The sequence below is a fragment of the Staurois parvus genome, unplaced genomic scaffold (genome assembly GCF_062004578.1).
Source record: "Staurois parvus isolate SC_StPar_1 unplaced genomic scaffold, SC_StPar_1.0 ptg001787l, whole genome shotgun sequence".
NCBI classification, from domain to species: Eukaryota; Metazoa; Chordata; class Amphibia; order Anura; family Ranidae; genus Staurois; species Staurois parvus.
In genome coordinates, this window is record NW_028319583.1 from 1,157,465 (window position 1) to 1,164,297 (window position 6,833).

Consider the following 6,833-nt stretch of genomic DNA (forward strand, 5'->3'; position numbering starts at 1 on the left):
TTTTTTTTACCTGCAAAAAAAATGTGCATTCATTATTTTTTGTCAAAAGGTGAACTTATCCTTTAACTAGTTGCCGACCGCAGATAGCCGAATGATGCCCCAGGGGGCGCGCACCCGGCGATCTCCGTGATTGCTGTGTCCTACGGACACAGCTGATCACGTGATGTGGTAAAAGGCCAATCACAGCGGCCTTTTACCACGTGATCAGCGGTGTCCAATGACACACTGATCACAGGGAAATGCAAGTGCCAGTTCTCGGCTGCACTTTCCTCACGCTGTCAGATCGTGAGGAAAGTACTGCCGAGAACCGGCAGTTGTCAGAGCGGGGATCGGCACCGATCATCAGGGCACTGATGATCAGTGCCCTGATGATCGGTGCCCAGCAGTGCCACCAACAAGTTCCGCCCACCTGTGCCCAGCAGTGCGCCCACTAGCTCCGCCCACCTGTGCCCAGCAGTGCGCCCACCTGTGCCCAGCAGTGCACCCACCTGTGCCACTCTGCAGTGTCACACACCTGTGCCCAGAAGTGCAACCTACCTGTGCCCAGCAGTGCCACCCACCTGTGCCCACCCACCAGTGCTGCCCACCAGTGCCACCCACCAGTGCAGCCCAGCAGTGCTGCCAGTCAGTGCCACCAGTCAGTGCCCTGCGGTTGTGCTAGTCAGTGCCGCCAGTCAGTGCCCAGCACTGATGCCAGTCAGTGCCGTCTATCAGTACCCATCATCAGTGTCACCTATCAGTGCCGCCTATCAGTGCTGCATATTAGTGCCGCCTATCCGTGCCACCTCATTAGTACTGCCTATCAGTGCCCTTTAGTGCTGCCTATCAGTGCCGCCTCATCAACGCACATCAGTGAAGGAGAAAAATTACCTGTTTCAAAAATTTTATAATAGAAACAAAGAAACTTTTTTTTTTTCAATTTTTTTGCATTTTTTTTTATTTATTACGCAAAAAGTAAAGCGCCCAGTGGCGATTAAATACCACCAAAAGAAATCTCTATTTGTGAGAAAAAAATGATCAAAATTTCATATGGGTACAACATTGCATGACCGCGCAGTTGTCAATCAAAGTGTGACAGCGCTGAAAGCTGAAAATTGGCCTGGTAAATAAGGGGGTATAAGTGCCTGGTAGGCAAGGGGTTAATGCTTCACATAATTCTGTCTATGATGTTGCTACTAAACTGAGAAGATAGTCAATACCCACATGGAAGAAAAATATATTTGAAATATCTTTTAAAAATATTCTTCCCAAATATATTGCCATATATTTGAAATGCTACAATTTTGGCCATATTCATTATATTTCAAAATATATTTCAATCAATCAATAAATAAATTATCTCTCTCTCTCTCTCTCTCTATCTATCTATATATATATTGTATGTTGAAATGCGTTTTTATTACAAAATATATGCAAAGATATTTTTAAAAACACATTTCAAATATACTGTATGTCTTTAAAAATACAAATCTACATTTTTGGAATGCATTTACAAATATATGTAAAAAATATGTTAAAATTACTTTTTTATATGTTAAAAAAAATCTGGAGTATATTTTAAAAATATATATTTTTTAAAATATATTTTTTTATGTATATTCTTCAGATTTTTTTTAACATACTGTATAAAAAAGTAATTTTAACATATAGTTTTATATATATATTTGTAAATGCATTCCAAAAATGTAGATTTGTATTTTTAAAGACATACAGTATATTTGAAATGTATTATTAAAAATATTTTTCATATATTTTGTAATACAAACGCATTTCAACATACAATATATGTATATATATATATAATTTTTTTTAAAATTTATTTATTGAACTATATTTTGAAATATATTGAATATGGCCAGAATTGTAGCGTTTCAAATATATGGCAATATATTTGGGAAGAATATTTTTAAAATATATTTTTCTTCCATATGTGTAAAAATAACAGAAGGTGTCAGGAGAAATGGTGAAGCTATTCATGTTGGAGACATGTCGGAGCAGAAATGGCTTCGGGGTGTATCAGCATTCCGGAGATACTGTTGCAGTCATGTGACCCACACACTAACCAGACAAACAAGTTATATAATATGTTGGTTTCCTAGTCAGAGGTAACAAAGCCTAAAGTCATTGTCTTTACTGTGTCACAAATATGGGATTAAAGCAGACCTCCAGACATACAATTAAAATCCTCATAGACCCAACATTTGCTGATAGTGACAACGGTGAACCTTGCCTGTGCATGGTGTAAGCACATATAGCCACCCAATCCTAAACAGAGGCGACTATTTAAATTTAGCCTTGCTGGGTGACAGTCAACCCTTTGCTGATTTGTAGTTTATTTGTTCACTTGGTTATCCCCTAGCACAGTGTTGCTGTTGTTTCTCTATGCTGCCAGTAGGTGTCACTGGTATCTCTGGGAGAAACCACAGTGAACTTGAGTTACCCCTGGTTCACATCGGTGTGGGTGGTGCCGCTACGGGACCCACAAAAATGCCTGCAGCCGCACCACCCATACAGAGGAATGTGGGACCCGCATTAACTCTAAAGTCACACCACCCGCACTGGAAATCACAACCGTATTGGGAACCTCAATTCCTGTGTGGGCTGCGATTTCCCAAGCAGTGCAGGGACTTCTTTCCTGTGTGTCTCGGGGCACGGGTGTCCACTCAGATGAATGGGCTCTTGTGCCCGTGCAAATCGTGGCCCGCATAGCCGCACACATGTGAACCAGGGGATAGGTGTATTTATATTTCCTCTAGCCAACCAGTAGGAGGTTTATTGCCACTGGTCAGGGCCGTCTTAATAGCATCATGGGCCCCTGGACAAAGTAATGCACTGGGTCCCTACTAGCCTGTCCCAAATTACTCACCTACTGTCAAGAATTAAAGTAGAAATAGCTAATAGAATTAAACAAATATCTTTTAGTACTTTCAATAAAATAATTTTTAAACAATAAGAAAATATGACCTAAATCAAAGACTAATGAACACAAAGGGCACAGTACAGGGGGGGGGGGAGGCAGAAGGACTCAGTACAGGGGGGATCAGGAGGGCACAATACTGGGATCCATAGAGCACAGTGCAGATTACCAGACGCTACCTGGGCCGTCCCAGGACAGCTTAGTAAAAAGTGTGCCTGTCCCGATAAATCCGGGACAGTTGACAAATATGATGTAATGCAAGATTATCATGGGGGCCCCATGCACTTGAGGCCCCTGGGCAGTGCTTAGGGGTGCCCATACATTAAGACAGCCCTGTCACTAGTGCATGCTAGGGGAGGATATAAATATTCGAGGCGGACCATGTGAGTTCTAATTCCCCTGGGCTTGGTGGCTGGGGAAGTGCTGCTGGATGTTCTGATCTGTTAGTCCCATTAGTAGGCGGGGCCTACAATGCACTCTGTGTTGGGAGTTAAGACAGAAGTGGTCCTCAGAAGCTGTCCTTTCTGGTCCAGAAGGAAGCTGAACCAGGATTTAGAACTCTGAGGAGGACCTTGCTGGAGAAAGAAGCCAGGAAAAAGGCTGGTTTTCTTGAAGGGGCCTGGCAACTCTCTTGAGAGGATATGGAGGTGTGGAAGGATGCACAGAGGCATGGGAACAAGTACAGGAAAATCTGAGAACCAGCCGTAGATGTGATCTACATTGTTGCTGGTGTTGGTATAAGGGCCCTTCACACTGTACAAGCTGAATGATGATCTGGAAGTCTGAAAGTGTTGCTTGGGGTATCTGCGACCTATTCTCTCCCTCTTTGTGTGATGAGTAAAAAAATACCCGAAGAGACACAAAGTGATTGGCACCCAATATTTTCTCAGTCCTTCACTTTTCACCCATGGAAAATGCAAGCCCTCTGTGCAGGGGTGGACTAACAACTCATGGGGCCCCCAGGCAATAGAGGATCATGGGGCCCCTATGTCCTCACCCACTCTCAAACCACACCTAAAAAAGCCTATGAAAGGTACTAGGGGCATCTCATGGGGCCCCCTGACCCCGGGCCCTCAAGCAGTGCCCGAGTTCCCAAATGGTCAGTCCGCCGCTGCCTCCATGTCTCTGAGTTACTCCACTGGGGTCAGGGGAGCTACACAGGACTGCATGTAGTCTTCACCAGGGGTTTATGTGACAGGGTGACAACGCAGAAACACAATTCGAATATAGGAACAAAGCGTTGTCATCCTATAACAGGAAGTGCCTGACCAAGGACCTTCATAGCAGGATCAACAGGGATTAGTTTCATTAACCGCTTAAGGAATACCCTATAGCAGATATACTGCTACAGGGCGGCACCTGTGTGCAGAATCATGTATATATACGTGATTTTGAATTTCCGCGTAGGGTGCGCAAACAAGCACGCCTTACCTGCACCGTCATTCGCTGCCGCAGATGTCAATCACTGGGTCCCGGCCAGTAATTAACCACCGGCACCCGGTGATTACTGAGCATCTCTGACGAGGAGAAAGATTGTTTTGTCACAAACAATCTTCCTCCCTGTCAGCTCTGGCACACTGCTTGGGATGGCTGTGCATAGTACAGCCACCCTGATCAGTGTGTTTACAGTGAAGAACACACCCCCCACCCCCTAGTAAAACACTCCCAGCACACAGTTAACCCTTTGATCGCCCCTCACATTAACCCCTTCCTGCCCAGTGCCATTAGTACAGTGTCGGTGCTTTTTTTTTTAGCATTGATCACTGTATTGGGGTAACTGGGGTCTCAGTGACACCAAGTTAGTTCCCCCCTAGTGTCAGAATGTCCGCCGCAGTCCCACTAAAAGTCGCTGATTGCTGCCATTACTAGTAGAAAAAAATTCCCAGTATCTATACCTCCATTTGTAAACGCTATAACTTTCACGTAAACCAATTAATTTACACGTATTGGGATTTTTTTTTTAGCAAAGACACGGAGCAGAATACATTTTGGCCTAAATTAGATTTTTTAATTTTTTTTACTGGACGTGTTCAATAGCATAGTCCAAAATATATATATTTTTTTCTCAAAATTGTCGGGTTTTTTTTGCTTATAGCACAAAAAATAAAAAATGCACAGGTGATCAAATACCACCAATTCGTGAGAAAAAAAGGACATAAATTTAATTTGGGTGGAGCGTTGCATGACGGTGCAATTGTCAGTTAAAATAACACAGTGCTCTATTACAAAAATTGGCCAGGTCAGGAAGGGGGGTAAATCCTCAGGAGGGCAAGGGGTTTAAAGAAGCAAATGTAAAAAATGTAAAAACAACGTTCGAAATTAAACCATTGTTGATCTGTTTTAACAACCTGAGCCCCAAGCAGGGGCGGACTGACCATTTGGAAACTCGGGCACTGCCAGAGGGCCCGGGGTCAGTAGGGGGCCCCATGAGATGCCCCTGGTACCTTTTTCATAGGATTTTTTGAGTTTGGGCCAGGACACAGGGGCCCCATGATCCCCTATTGCCCGGGGGGCCCCATGAGTTGTCAGTCCGCCCCTGGCCCCAAGTGTCATTTTAAAAGGGGACTGGGAGTCAGCAGTTCTGGAAGGCCTGGGCACAGGTTTAGGCTGGATCCAGAAGCTGTCAGTAACAGGCAGCATACAGCATGAGGCCCAGCTCCTGGGCTCCAGATCTCTCAGCGCTCTATGGCAGCTTTTGCAGCAGATCGTTGGAAACGTAATGCTTCTACATTGTGTCGACATTGGAAGTGTAGCGTTGTCACCCATGATGTCACAGCACTTCCTTTTACAGAGGTGGTTGCAGCTCTGTCCATTGTCTCCCTGCAGAAATAGATGCCTGCTACATTGATCTATTGCTGGCTGAATGCAGCAGGAAAGACATTTAAGAGAGAAAGCAAAAATATCTAGTGTGCATGAGGCCTTAACATTTCGCTATGTGAGGCATATATTATAGGGTTGACATGTGGGGGTGTGCAAAAACTTACAAAAAAGGCATTTTCAAAAACATTTTCACAAAAATCAAAAATGAAATAAAAATACAGACTACAGCATGGAACATCTCTGAAATTAAAAAAATAAACCCTGGGACTCAAGTGGTTAAGTAGTACAGCTCGGTCTCCAATCCAGCCCCAGGTTAAAACTGGAACAGCTAAGGAGTTCTGCTCTGATAAGATCATCACTCTACGCTCTCCTCCTGTCAGCAAACTCCCAGTGTTAGACTGACAACACTGTACAATACAATAGAGGTTCACTGTTTCACAGTATGTTTCACGTTGTGATTAACTACTTCCTAACCTAGGGTCTGGGCAGCACAGTGGCTTAGTGGTTAGCACTTCTGCTTTGCAGTAATTGGGTCATGGGTTAGATTCCCAACCATGGCGCCTCCGGCATGGAGTTTGTATGTTCTCTTGCGTGGGTTTCCTCCAGGTGCTCCGGTTTCCTCCAACACTACAAAGACATGCTGGTAGGTTAATTGGCTCCTGTCTAAATTGTTCTAGTTTCATCCCTGGCCATGCAGGATCTCCTGCATGGTGGGGGTTGGGGAAAGACCTGGCAACCTACCCTGTAAAAATAATTGCTAAGAGAATTCATGGAAGAAGTCGCTTACAAGTGACGGTCCGTGCAATCATCAAGGGTCGGGTACGACTGAATGGATGGATAGATAGATAGAACCTAGGGTGACAATGCTCACCCACCGTACTGTATGTAAGAAGCATTGTGAGGATAGGACCACAGGACCTCTACATCACTCCCCATCTCTATAACATTGGAATGGGGGTAGGGTTCTGTAGTCCTGTCCTAGGGTGACAATGCTTCTGCTCCATACAAATAGTTTGTTGATATTGTACACTGAGTGTGGCACATAAACAGAAGAAGTATAACCCTTTTGTTGGAGAGGACGTGGGGCAATAGGGAC